This window comes from Caretta caretta, chromosome 1, assembly GCF_965140235.1.
Source record: "Caretta caretta isolate rCarCar2 chromosome 1, rCarCar1.hap1, whole genome shotgun sequence".
NCBI lineage: Eukaryota > Metazoa > Chordata > Testudines > Cheloniidae > Caretta > Caretta caretta.
Window position 1 is genome coordinate 135,828,100 of NC_134206.1, and position 14,869 is coordinate 135,842,968.

The 14,869-nt window shown below is 41.3% G+C and overlaps 1 long non-coding RNA gene across 1 annotated transcript in view; it reads left to right on the plus strand.

Annotated features, from left to right (window-relative positions):
* Positions 1 to 4,172: 4,172 nt before the first annotated feature.
* Positions 4,173 to 14,869, plus strand: part of LOC142072952 (uncharacterized) — a 44,980-nt gene continuing 34,283 nt past the window's right edge. The window contains exon 1 of the long non-coding RNA XR_012669580.1: positions 4,173 to 4,353. This is a non-coding gene — a long non-coding RNA (uncharacterized LOC142072952). The remainder of the gene's footprint in view (positions 4,354 to 14,869) is intronic.

A 14,869-nucleotide genomic window follows, 5' to 3' on the forward strand; every position in this document is an offset into this window, starting at 1 on the left:
TACCATGACTTCCTCTCACTTACCAGGTCACATGAAGTGTTCATAAAATGGTTAGAGCTCAGTATTCATAACGTTATGACATATTGGCTCCACATCCACCCACAGATCTCCTTTGTACACATGAAAGGGGAGGGTGAGCACCTCGGTGATAATCATCCCATCCTCATTGGATCTCATAGTAACCACATCCTTGGGAATATGGTGGTCCAAGGTAGACATGAATTATTACCTTTCCCACCCCGCAGCATCTGGCACTGAATTCACCAAACTATTGGTGTAGCCTGCGGCTGCACTAACATTTGTTCAAAACTCCTTCTATGTTGCATTATTCCCCTGTATGTGGGACTTCCACGGGCAGTAGGTTGTAGGAGACGTCCTGCCAGGAGAAGATTGTGATACAGTTATGCAGTCTGAAATTCCAGGGTTGCACTCTCTGTGAATTTGGTGGCTAAGTCTCCTTCCCGCTTCCCGGTTTAAACCAAAACACTTTCAAAACATGACTGCATTGGAGCAATGTATAGATAGTGTATGTTGGTCCACTTCTGAAAATAGTTTATATTGATATACATGGGAAGTAAACTAAGCTCAGAATAGCCAATGCTTTTGTTGTTCTCATTGTTTCAACAGTATTTCAGTTGTTTCCATTCGTTTTGCTACATACTTACAAATGGCTTCTGTGCCCTAAATAATAGGGTTGGAAATAAATAACTGCTAATTCTTCCTCTTTGTGTGGTAGCTTAAAGGCTTCCAATTGCACCTGCCTTTTACACCCCACCTCATGTTTTCTGCTCAATCTGCTTCAGACCTGCAAGCATATTTCCCTCTAAATAAAGCAGGTGCTAAATGATGTTTTTAAATGCCTAAACATTTCATCACCTATGCTCACCAAATGAATGGCAAGTTAGTTGTATATGTTGTCAGGGCATCACTCCAGCTGTTGATCAATTAATATTAAAATATAATTTAGATCATTTAACATAATGCTGTATGGTTGGTAGCATCTGGGAGCAGCATTAGGGTCAGTAATAGACAATAAATATATCTCCCCATTTACTATAGTGGTATGACTTAGATTTCTTGGTGTAAGTAGTCTATGGATATTATATTAGCTAGAGGTTCCATTCTCAAGGCAAATAAAAATTGGGAACATCTCTACTATCTTCCCCTATGCAAACTGAAATATGTTGACTTTATTTGGTTGATTCTAATTTTGTCTCCAGGGCTGGAGTATTACAGTTTAGTCCATTTTATAATGTATTTACCCAAATTATTTTGCCTAGAGTGAGAAACAAATTCCCAGTGAACTGAGTCAAACATCAAAGAGTTGTTATAGTCATTGACTTATTGTCTTTATTTTCTGACATTATGTTATAATGACACTGTTCATGGCTCATGTCTCCTATCTCCCACATCCCTCCTCCTTGGAGGAGAATTAAACTAGTATGAACTAAGGCCACTTGACTTCTGAAACAGAGTGTCCACATAGGACTAAAATGTGCTTTAATGAAATTTCACACCTTTAGTTAATTTGGCTTAATTTTCCTTAGTGTCCCCTAGACAAGCCCTCAGAATTGTTGTAACTTACATGCTAAAGGCCAAGAAGAGGTGTGAGTTAAAGAAGGTGAAATTCAAAACTATAGTGGTCATGACTGTTAGATAGCAAGCAGCACCTGCTATAAGGCAAGCAGATGGACTAGATGCACCTTTGGTTCTCTCCATCTATAAATTTATTTTTTCTGTTGAGTCCTATCAGTGGTAAAATTATTTTTGAACAACCACCAAATAGTCTATGATGAAACTCCTGCATCTATACTGAAAACTGTTCTTAACTGCAAAATGTAACAGCATATTTAGCATCATTATTGTTTTAGATATTTTCAGTTTAACCTAAAGGACTAATTTTTTTAAGCGACTCGTGATTTTGATGCCTCAATTTTTGGGTGCCCAACTTAGGATGCCTTAAATGGGCATGAATGTTAATAAATGCTAAGCATCCTCCCTCTGGAAATCAGGCCCCCAAATCAGTCAAGCTGGGCACCCCAAAATCAGAAAACTTAATATTTGTCCACTTACCTAGATACCTATCTTGTAAATTGCTGCCATTGTTGCTCAATAATACATATTGCAAATTTGTACTTACATAGGTACAACATCCATAGATAAAGTCAAACAATATAAAGTCTAGCAGCATTACTAAGACACCCCTACAGTAGCAATATTAGAAAGGGACCATTAGAAATGTGCCCTTAGAGATCTACCGAGAGTGTGTAGGTGACTTTTTCTTTTTTAATAACTGAATTAGTCTCTCCCTTCTTGCAAAGACTGAAAGCAATACAAAGGCTAGAAACAGCAGTCTGCAGACCATGCTAAGAAATGTTTTGACAAATATTCAACATGAAAACCCCCCACCTTATTTAATAATTTAGCATCTAGAATTAAGGCATGAAATCGGGAGCTTCATGAAATCAAGGTTAGCATAAAAATCAAACAGCAGAAGTTATTATCAGATAGAGCTACTATCACAGGATCATCATGGTATGACATATAACTCCCCCTTCCCCTGCACCCTCCCCCCCGCCCCCACCTATTACAGAGATACAGAAAGTAACCACTCAGGGAGATAATGCTGCTACCATTCTTGTAATGTATTGCTTTGATAGAATTTATAGATGTTACTTTTCCAATACTTAAAAAGGAGACAGATAAACACTGAAATGCAGTTACCCTTCCAGATTATTTACACTGCAGCCAACATACAATCTGCGACTACTGCAGTTCCAGCCTCATAAAATGGCACAGAAGGAAACCATCCTGAAAGATGTTTCCATTTCCCTATTTAGAAGATGGTAAACGTGTCAAGTAGCACAAACTTACCACCTGGTCCTGAAAGCCTGCCACTCATCATTTATTATTTGTACTGTGGTAGCACCTAGGAGCCCCAGTCATGGACCAGGACCTCATTGTGCTAGGCACTGTACAAACGCAGAACAGAAAGACAGTCTCTTAGACATGGAACTCCGATTGGAGTCAATAGTACCATCTGCTGCTTGAAGCTTGCAAGGCTGAAGCCTTATTTGTCTTTAGTGGTTACTGTCATTAAATTGTATTTCTTCTAAAGGGTTACTTGCCTTAGAATATGGTAAGAGTGCAGAACCTGTTAAATTAACAAAAATTATGTTACAAGGGTGCCATCTTGGCAAACAACAAAATTTTTAGCCCACGAGGACTGGTGCTTAAGGGACATTCTCACCATACCATCCATGAGTATCATGGTATGATGGGAGCAGATAGATACTGTGGTGATGGGAACTTTAGCTATCATCGTCATCACTCCCATAACTGCATTGGTCATTGAGGCACCATCATTGATGAGCAATCAACCAATTGTCTCCACCCCTGATGATTGTGTGTCAGTGCTTGAGTCTCCGCGAAGTCCATTCCTGTCCACTCTTTTATGTTGTCAGTCCATCTCTTCTTCTGTCTACCTCTTCTTCTCTTCCTCTGTACTGTCCCTTGGAGGATGGTCTTGGATAGGCCAGATGATCGTGTTACATGGCCATACCACTTCAGCTTGCACTCCTTCATGGTCTTCAGATGACTCAGTGCATTGGGTGATGATGTTCTGGACCTCTTCATTAGTGACATGGTCAAAGTAGGAGATGCCCAGAATTTTACGGAAGTATCTCATCTCTACTACTTGTATTTTCCGTTCAAGTTCTGCCATAAGGGTCCATGTCTTGCACACATTCAGAAAAATGGAGATGACCAGTGCGTGCAGCAGTTTCAGTTTGGATTCCAGGGAGATGTTCTTATTCCTCCAAATTGGCTTTAGCTTTGCCACTGCTGCTGTTTGCGCAGTTCTTGCCAGAATTTCTGCCTTGGATCCTCATCAGTGATGACTGTCCCCAAATAATTTAACTATTTCACTGTCTCCAGCTCTTGTCCACTGACAGTGATATGTGAGCTGATCCCGTCACATTTGTTTGTCATCAGCTTGGTTTTCTCTGCATGATTTCCATGCCATATTTTGCGAAGGTTTCATCCAATCGTTTCACAAGATTGGCAAATTCATCTTCACTACCTGCCAGGCCATCAATGTCATCAGCGAACCGAAGATTTGAGATTGTTCGCCCCCCGATGCTGACTGTGCATATGTGATCTTCTAGGGCATCAGTCATTATGCGCTTCAAGTAGATGTTGAACAGTGTGGGTGAAAGAAGGCAGACTTGCCAGACTCCAGCAGCGGTACAACTCCCCCCCTCCTATTGTGCCATTGATGAGAACTGCACTATTAGTGACTGTCTCCACGTCGAGGGCCACTCACTGGTCTGCCAGATCTTGTTGCAGATCTTGGTGAGTACATCTATTACTATTTCTCCATATTTCATCAGTTCGGCTGGGATGTTGTTAATACTTGTAGCCTTTCCGTTCTTGAGTAATTTCACAGCTGTCTCCACTTCTTCACGCAGTATTGGAAAGTCATCCTCCTCTGTTGAATCTGGGCTGTCTAAGACACTAGGATTTCCATTTGTCTGGTGGCTGTATAGATCAGAGTAGTAGTTTGTCCACCTATTGATGATGTCCCTTTCTTCTGTAAGACTGTTCCCTTCTTTGTCTTGAATTGAATTAGCTTTGATCCATCTTTCCTTTGTCAGATCTTTTACAACCTGGAAGGCTCATTTGCTATTTTTATTATTGATACACTCTTCAATTTTAGAGCATTGTTTTTCAATCCATCTTTCCTTGGCCACTTTCATTCCTTTCTTGATCTTTCTGCCAATCGCTCTGTATTTATCAGCTCCCTCAGTGCTGTTCTTGTCTCTCTTGAGTTCTCTTCTAATGTCACACATTTGTAGTATTACATTTGTGACCCATGTTTTTTTCTTCTTATGGTATTTCCCAAGGATGTCCATTGCTGCCTCATTCATTACAGCATTGAAATTGTTGGTCATTGTTTCTATGTCTTCCTCTAGAGCAAGCAGAGGGGCAATTTTTTTGCCGATCATTGCTTGGAATGACTCTGCAATGTTTTGGTCTCTGAGTCTTTCTAAATCAAGCTTGGTTCTTGTGAATTTTGGGGCCTGATGATTTTCCTTAGCCGCAGCCAAAAGTTTAGCATCACAAAGTCGTGATCACTTCCAATATCAGCACCAGCGAAGCTCCTTGTTTTAACTCTGTTAATCCCAGAACTAATCGGTTTTGACCATAATGTAGTCGATCTGGCTGTGATGTAGACCATCAGATGCATGCCACGTTGATTGTCTGGATGCTTTATGTGCTCCTAATGTGTGTGCAAGAACCAGATTGTTATAGCTGGCAAACTCCAAAAGTCTCAATCCTCTCTCATTGGTTATCACATTACATAAAGGGCCTCAATAATCTCGCCAATCTGCCTGTGCAACGGTACTCACTTTAGCATTCCAATCTTCCTACAATCAGGATATCTTTCTTGTGTACCTTATCGATGATGTCTTGGAGCTGATTGTAAAAATCTTCAATTTACTCATTGTCATAGTCTGTTGTAGGGGTACACAGATTTGTACCACTGTCATATTAAATGGTACTGCCTTTAGACTGATTGAAATAAGCCTGCTGGATATTGAGCGGCATCCTAATACTGAATTCTTGATATCTTTATGCACAAGAAATCCTACACCGTTGACATGTTTGTCCTCTCCACTGTAATAGAGTACATGGTCTTCTTCCGTTAGTGCCTCTCCAAAGTTCTTCCATCTGACCTTAGAGATTCCTAGGAGGTGCCAGGTATTGTTCCATTTTGTATGTGAGTTCTTTCAACCTCCTATTTGTCTCAATGTCCTTACATTCCATGTGGCTACGGTGACATTAACTCTTCCACAGATCCTCTTTGTTGGAGTTACACCAGTAGTATACTTGTCACATCTTTCCTGGTGGTAGACGGATGGCGCAGTCATTATTAACCCGGGCTGCGACCAATCCAGTATGGACATGGTTGACTTGCTCATTATATGGTATGTCTTGGACAAATTTCTAACCTGCTGGAGCCCATCCCTCGCCAGGCAACCCCATTTCAGTCACCTCTTATGACATGCAGGAGAAGCAGTGGGCCTATTCCATCCCCGGACCTACAGGACCTCCATATTATTCCTATGCATGGAATAATAATTAAAAATAATAAAATGTGCTTCTCACAAAGACAGAAAATCAGTGTTTTATCCTTGTAGTGTCTCAATATGCATACAAATTCCTGGGAGTTCATCTGTAGGGTAGCATGAGTTGAAGTCTTCATTTAGACTTTTGACTTCAATGGGCTTTGGATCAGGTCCCTAATTACCAAAGTTAAACACGGTTTTCATTCCTATGCACTCATTACTGTAGTGTTAAGTTGGTATATGTATTTATATTGTGCATTAGGGAGACAATGCCAAACAAGTACAAAGCCATTGACGTGGAGGCTTTAATGGCAATCTAAATACATGAAGTGATATAGTAATGAACAAACAACACACTACAACAATAGGTAAACATGGAATGGGGTGTGTTTTCATAGATGGAATGAAACATGGATTATTACCAAGTATTATGAGCTCCTAAATTACACTGTTTAACAGGAATGCAGTGTGGTTGAAGGAGCACTGTATTTATTCCTTCCAAATCCACCAGGAAAGGTACTTCCACAACTTCCTAAATTCAACAACCTCTTCTAGCGATTAGGTTACAGCCCCATTATGCTAGGCAACCTACAAATATATAGTAAATAATAACCCCATCTGCAGTATTTAGTGACATAAACTAAAGCAATGAGGGCCACTCTTGAAATGATTCCTAGCACTCGACAATGGCAAGTGTATGGGTGTGCTGTGACTGCTGGTTGTTATGCCAAACATAATTGTCCCTCAGTTACTTTTTTCCTCCTTCCTTCCCCCCACGTATTTGTTCTGTCCACCTGTTGTCTCTCATTGTATGCTTAGATTGTAAAGCTTTTTGCTGGGTACAAGATCTAGCACAATCTCTCACTGGAGCCTCTACTAGACTAGAAATAATTTAAGTAAATAATAACATATCTCAAAGTAAATATGTTTTGGATCATTATGTAATAAACTGGGCAATGCATTTTATATATTATAAACTAAAGACATAATTTAATAAAAATGAAACCTACTTGTAATAATATCACTAAGGTCCTAATACTGTTTCCATTGAAGTCTATGGGAAAACTCACATTGACAGTAGTGGTCAGAATCAGGTTTTTAGCTAACACCTTTGTAGGATGCTCTAAAGACTGGCTTATTAATCTGTGGCACTATAGGTAGAATGGAATGTGCTAAATTTGTTATTGAAAAGGTTTGTTTTGTCCATTAAGATTTTGCATGTGTTTTCGGTGCTTATGGGATGCATAAGGGATTGACCGTTAAACTCAATAGTCTTTTATATCCCTTAAGGCAATGAGCAGTGAATCATAAAGATATCAGCCACAAGCACACACACGGGAGTGTCATAAGAGACTAGAAGGAACATCTCATGCAAAAACAGGAAAAGGGAAGGGAAATTCAGACTGTGCATAAGAGGAAGGAGCTGCTTTATCAGTGATAAAGGATCTGATTGTGTAGTTAGCACAAAGTCTGAATTGGTTGTGGCATGTGGCCACATCATCCAAGGTAACTCAGGGAGCACATACAGCAGGTGTGCAGGCTGTACTGTCCTTTTGAATTGTGCATCTTCCCTATGGTGGGTCTGCCACACAGGGTCATGAGCTACTGTGGAAGGGGGTTCTGGCTGTGGCCCCACCTCTTCTCCATCCACAGTGGGGGCATGAAAAGAGTATTCCTCATTCTTCTGCATTCTCTCCAGCACACAGTGTTCATCTGAGACTGGCCCTCGTGCATAGTGAGAATGTTGCTTGTGTCCTGCCTTTCTGTGAGCACCCACACAAGGGCCAGTCACAACCTAGCCCTAACATTCAGCTGGTACCACAAAGAGCCTGATTCCTCTCTTTCTTGGACCAGTGTAAATCAGGATTAACTCTACTGAAGTAAATGCTTATACACTGATGTCAAACTACTACTAGAGGGGAATCATCATTATAGATTTTTTTTAATGTAGTGAGGCTCAAACTAAATAATTTTTTCTCTTGGAACAAGTTTTTTTCCCCTCTTGATCAAATTACCATTGACATTAGGAGTTGGATCACCAGCTTTTCTGAAGAAGGGGATTTTAATCTCCTATGTAGCGGAACATCATGTCAATAAAATATATGGAATCTCCTCACTCCAGACCAGCAGCCTGTGGGGAAAAAAATGTCCAGACATCCTAGGCTTCAGAGATTCTCTCACCAATAGAGCACAACTTTTCAAGTCAGCAGGGGAAAACACAAACGTCAGTTTTGGCAGATGACAGGATGTAGCCTGTCCTATAGAATGGGATTTATTTAGTTCAGGACTGAGAAGTGAGTAATACAGCAGCGAGAACCTGACAAACCTCTCTCCTAGGAGAAACAAACAAACCCCAAACTCTAACACATGTTCCATTGTCCTTGGGAAAAAGATAAATTTCCTCTTGTTGCAGACTTCCTGATACAGGACTCAGGGAATGCATAGAGTTACCGCATGGCCCAACACAATAGAGCAAAACCAAAACAATAAAGCAGTTTACGTACTTACTTAAATGTGCATATTCTAATTTTTTCCTCCAGATTATTTTAGCAGAGGGAACAGGTGCACTGGCCAGGCTTATTCAGAACAAAATAGAACCTCTGCAAAATGTAACAATACAGCACTGTGCTTTGTCAGGTAGTAGTATGCCAGACAGTAATACGTGGGGCACAAGTGCAGGACAATGGGCCTTGGAAGGGCTGGGATCTGAAACTGAGGGGGTGTAAAACCTCCCTAGTACTTTCAACATTAGGTTCTGATAGGCACTGCCTTGCACCTTGCATACTTATGAACACTGGTGCAAAGTGAGTTTTAAACATTACCAAGGCCCAGATTCTAAACTGCATCCAAGTTGCACTTCACACAGTTTAGGCGGCTGAATGGCTCTAAATTACCTTTTCATTCAAACAATACTAGGGCTGGTTAGAGACTGGGTCTCAGGCCTGCTACAATTGATGCCAGCTACCCCTGGTCCCAACATCACTGGGATCACCAGGGAGTAAGCCCTGGTTACACCCCCTTCCTCTCAGTTATACCCTATGCATGAGAGGCTGAGAAGCTGGGTGGTGTATGCTTCCTGATAATTTCCTGGCATAGAGAAGAAATCTCAAGAGGCAGGATCCACCAGTTTTACAGCTACTTCATGCTACTAGTATAGTGCAAAGTAGCCAGTGCCAGGCCAGGATCTGGTCCCTCATGTTTCACACCCACTTCACACAGGTATGAATAATTATGCAAAATGCCTGGTAGTGGGTCATCTGGCCCCATGATCTGTTTTTACCTTCAGTTCATCCAGGTGCTCCTCATGGAACAAGAGAAAAGACATTTTATAAGAACCAGGTAAAGTACCTAGCATTCCAAAAATGAAGCTCAGCTAATAATGTGCTAATTCTCAGATTCCATCTGGGCTAATCTTGCAAAGAAAAGTGCTGGGTTCTTGGTAACACATTCATTTGTATCAAGATTTACATAGTGGCAAAACTACTTTTATTTTTTAAGCCACCCTTTAGTTCGTGGCTGAAGGGGTGGGGAGTTCCTAATTGCTTTTATATACTCTACACTGTAAATTCACTTACTCAAATATTCATTAGACCTTTCTGGTTCTTAGCCACCTTTACAGGAAGTCTTCACTGAGTAAGTTTGCTTTACGCTTGCCCTGTGTTTCAGTTTGAACTCAACTGTAGCATTCTAACTTCTCAAATAAAGTTGTTACCCATGAAACAAGCCAATTTTTGGTGATATTTAAAATATATCTTCATTTAGGATAGAACACAGCAGAAAGATGTGTAAAATATTTTCCATGAAGAGCACAAAGACCAGAGCTTCCTGCCTCAGTATAAAAAAGTATCATGCATTACAGCATCCTTCTCTTGCCAAATACAGTCAGGAAGTGACTCTGTTCCCCAGAGACTGCACTTTCAAATAGCTCTTTTCAACAAGAAGGGCAGAAAAGGAAGCAAAAACCTGCTTCTCTTCTTTATTACTGTTAGTTTTATTTAAAACAAGGCCAAAAAGCTGCAGATACACATTGTTTGTACAGGTTAAAAAAGAAAGTGCTTAAATATAGTCTGTGAAAAATATATCACCAAATCACTGGAATATTAATGGTTTACCCAAGGTAAATAAAATACTTTGAAACATGAGGGCTAGATTTCCTTAAACAGAGCAGAGGTTTGCTAATCCACACTTCACTAACCTGCATACCTGGGTGACATCCTGACCTTGCTGAAGTCAATGGCAAAGCTCCTTTGTCTTCAGTGGGTATGTGTACAGTGAAAAGTAAGCCCAGGGTTAGTCGAACTCGAGTTAGCAGACCCTGTGTTTGCTAACCTAGGGCTTAAGTGTCTACACTCATTTATAACCCCAGATTACAACCTGGAGTTCCAACATCTACACTGCATTATCTGGGCTCAAGTCCAACCACCCATATCCCAGACTTCCTAGAGCCCTCCCAAAATGTGGCTGCTCTAGCCATTTGTTCATGGTGCAATGTGGGAAAACTTGACTGTCCAGAGGACAAAGAAAGGACAAAGAAATACCACAATGTGGTATTGTGGAATACTCTTGGCAGACTCCCAGAGCACTAGTCCAGTGGGGCTGTGTCTATACTGCAAAGCAATAGGGCTTGAACCCTGGGTCCTGGCTTGACTTAGGCTGGACCACTCTCCACCTGCATGGGGTTCTGGGACCCTGGGTCCAAGCTCTGGGTAAGTGATAGTTGTGCATAGATGGAAGAGAGGTTAGGCTTGAGCCTGAGTTCAAATCCTGGTTTATTTGCAGCCACACTCAGTGGGGCTAGGATTTCACTCTTTGAGTCTGTTCCTACAGTCCTTGCTCAGGAGAGGACTGTAAAACCAGGGCACTTATAATTTGCACAGAAGAATGGCAGTCCCTCTCAATGCCTCATCTAAACCTTAGCAGCAGATGCTGTAGTAAGGAATTATATTAAGACTACATTATTTTAACAAAACCTACTACCATGCGTTTACCGCAAGAAATGAGTCAAAGATACTTATGTATATTGAGGCTAAGATATTTATACAAGGTTTGTGGGATTGACTACACCACATATTCTGTACAAGCCTTGGCTAAGTATTGCTGCTCTTCTCTCCCAGTGCCCCCAACCCACCCCTTCATATTGATTTATTACCTGATCCCATCACTTTGTTGCATCGTGCCTGAAATTAGAATGTAAAGCATCCTCAGTCAGGGTTATGCTGGGACAGATCCCCAGCTGAAGTCAATGGAACTACAGTACTCCATGCCAACTGAGCATCTGTCCCCATCACGTCTTACTTGTACTGTATGAGCTCATCACATGTTTGGGTGCTGTAAAATAATATATACACAATAATTAATGGCAATTTTAATTATGAAATATAAGAAATAATTACACAAATTACCACTGGCAAAATAAATTAACAAAATATATTTTGTGACATGGGATCATTGTTTTGTTTCTTATTTCACATACTTGCTTTAAGGCCTGATCACTGCACCAATAGAAGTCAATGGTAAAGCCTCTTATAATTTCAGTGATGCAGGATCAAGTCAATCAGGACCAGTCCTGCTTCCATTGAATTCTATGGCAAAATTCTGACTGACCACATTGGGAGCAGGATCAGATCCTTACTAATTTACAAAATTCTGTTATTCACAATGGGCGCCCAGTCACGAGGAGCATGAATGAACAAGGTCCTAATGAACTAGCAAAAGCCAAAGGCTTTTGTTCTTATTTTAATAATTATAGAGCTGTCTAGTACGTATTAAAGGATATGCGGGGTTGCGGCAATGCAAGTGTTTTGCATGTAAAGGCATTCTGATGCAGATACTAGTCATTGTTACACTACATCACTGATACCATAGACACTAGCTATCTATGCCCACCAGCCATACCAAACTATACTAAGCAATTCTAGTCCAGATCCTCTAAGGCAGCATTTCTCAAACTTGGGTTGGGACCCCAAAGTGAGTCGTGACCCCATTTTCATGGGGTTGCCAGAGATGGCTTTGACTTGATGGGGCCCAGGGCCAAAGCCCAAGCCTGAGAGCTTCAGCCCTGGGCAGTGGGGCTAAGGTTACAGGCCCCTGCCTGGGGCTGACGCCCTTGCGCTTCGACTTTGCAGTGGGGCTTTGGCTTTGCCCCCCCACTCCCCAGGTGGTGGGGCTTGGGTGGGCTCAGACTTTGGTCCCCTGTCCTGGTGTCCTGTAGTAATTTTTGTTTTCAGAAGGGGGTCACGGTGCAATGAAGGTTGAGAACCCCAGCGCTAAGATATTTAGTCTCCTAACTTCCATTGATTACGACAGAAGTTAAGAGCGTACTGCCCACTGTCACTATGCTCTTCCAACAGCACTGGCTGTAAGTTTTCATTGCTTTGCTTATTTATTTTTTCAATTTTCCACTGAAGCTGGTGAATGTTAATTCTACTGTGGGGCATGACAATACTGGTGAGAGACAGGCATTGTGCTCATAGTATGGCCATTGTGCTAACTGAGAGGCCTACAGCCTTGGGGAGAGCCTGAAGAGACACTCATGTTGAACTGGGTCCAGTCAACTGTGCTCTGAGATGTGGACAAATATCATTGTAATTGTTTAAGTTCACACCACTAAATAGACGATAGCTGCTCTGGTCTGCAGGTGAAAAGCCAATGCATTAACCCTGCACTAGAATGCTGGTTTATAGTATTTCTTTGGCTGTGGAATTGCTCATTGACCAGAGAATTTATTTAAATCCTCTAGTTCACTGATGGAATAGTATTTTAGGAATACTACTACTACATATTAGAGGATACATCAGTAAAAGAGGATAGTAAATGCATAAAGGCAATAAGCTTTTTTACTTGACAAAGTACCACTTGAGTTACTATAATTTACAAGTAATAATCCATTTATAGGGTAAAGAGAAGGAATGACAGAAAAAAAATGTACAGGCAGATGACAAGAGGAAGGCTGAGGACTGCAGATTTAGACTGTTTAAAATTCAGTTTATTTCATCTAGCTTCCACTTTGAGCCTTCCTGAATGTCAGGAAAGAACATGAGGCAGTGTTTCTGTAAGATATGCCATCCTGTATTGATACCATTTGAAGACACTGAAGGAAAAACCACTAAAATGAAGTCCATGTTTTATCCCATGTAACCAGAGTTCTAAATGCACACAGATAAACCTTAACCATGGCCAAAAAAAGGAAATATTCTATATTAGTTTAATAAGGAACGCGCTGAGAATTGCACTGGCAGGTAGGGTGGCAATCTTGCTACATACATTCCTTTCTACATAGTAGCCAGCACAATTCTACTACACCACCGAATTTTTTTTCTTCTGAAGGTAGAGCACAGAAAAGTGGTGGCTCTTGTATTGATATTGCAGTCAGAAAACCTGACTGATGTTCTACAAAATTGTTCCTATTATGGCTTCTGGGAGTGGGACGGGGGGGGGGGGGGAGAGTAGTACCTCATAACTGAATAATCTATTCATTTGGTTAGTGGATTCCTGTCCAAGTTTTCAAAAGGTAATTTACAGCTGTAATATTCTGCAAAGATTAGCTATTTCAGGATGCACAAAAGTTCCCAACAGTTACAATACCGATGTATTACTAAGTCTTCTAAATGGAGTGAGAACTAGATGAGAATGAAATTAGTTTAAAGATATGTTTTACTATAGATTTTGCAAGAAGACAGACTAAAAATGTGACTTTTCACTTTTTTCTCGTCATATCCAGAATATCTACCAATCAGCGATATATACAAAATGTCTGCATAACTGCATACACATTCACAGAACCATTCCTTTTAACATTAGAGTTTTCATGGAATTCATTTCATGGAATTTTATTTATTTATAGCTGGGTTTGCTTAGTTCTTCTTCCCCTCCCTGTTGTTGCTCATTAGTGTAATTAATGCATATTGTTGGCATAGCTTCCGTCATTGCATTTTCCACTGGGGGGGGGGGGGGGGAATAAAACCATCTCTATTTTCATTTACAGCCCATAGTTTCCATGTTGCCTTTTCTCACTTGTCACATTAAAAATCTAAAATAATAATCCTCTTCAAATAATTCTTGCCCTAATTTTAGAACTGTTAATGGGATCGTAAAAAACCCCTTTCAAAATCCCCTTGCTAAACACTATTATTTTACATGCTCTCTAGGAGCAAGCAGCTCACAAGCACTCTGCTTTGCCAAAATACACACAACAAAGCATACAGCCAACTCCCCTGCTGCGCCAAAATTCACACAGGAACATGTAGTTAGCTATTCTACAAGGCAAGGATCTTGTGCAGTTTACCTGTGCTGTGGATTGCCTAGCACAGTGGTTCTCAAACTGTGGGTTGGGACCCCAAAGTGGGTCGCGACTCCTTTTTAAAGGGGTCGCCAGGGCTGGCATTAGACTTGCTGGGGCCTGGGGCCAAAGCCAAAGCCCCGCCACCTGCGGCCAAAGCTGAAGCCTGAGAGCTTCTGCTCTGGATGGCGGGGCTCAGGTTACACGCCCTGTGCATGGGGCTGAAGCCCTTGAGCTTTGCCCCCCCCCAACCACGGGGTGGGGCTTGGGTTTTGGCTTTGCCCCCCCACCCCACCTCCCACGCCTGGGCCACAGGGCTCAGGCTTCGTTTCCCCCCTCCTGGTGTCGTGTAGTAATTTTTGTTGTCGGAAGGGGGTCATGGTGCAATGAAGTTTGAGAACCCCTGGCTAGCATAAACTTGGCTGCAGCAAAATAATATACAATTACCATGACCATTAAT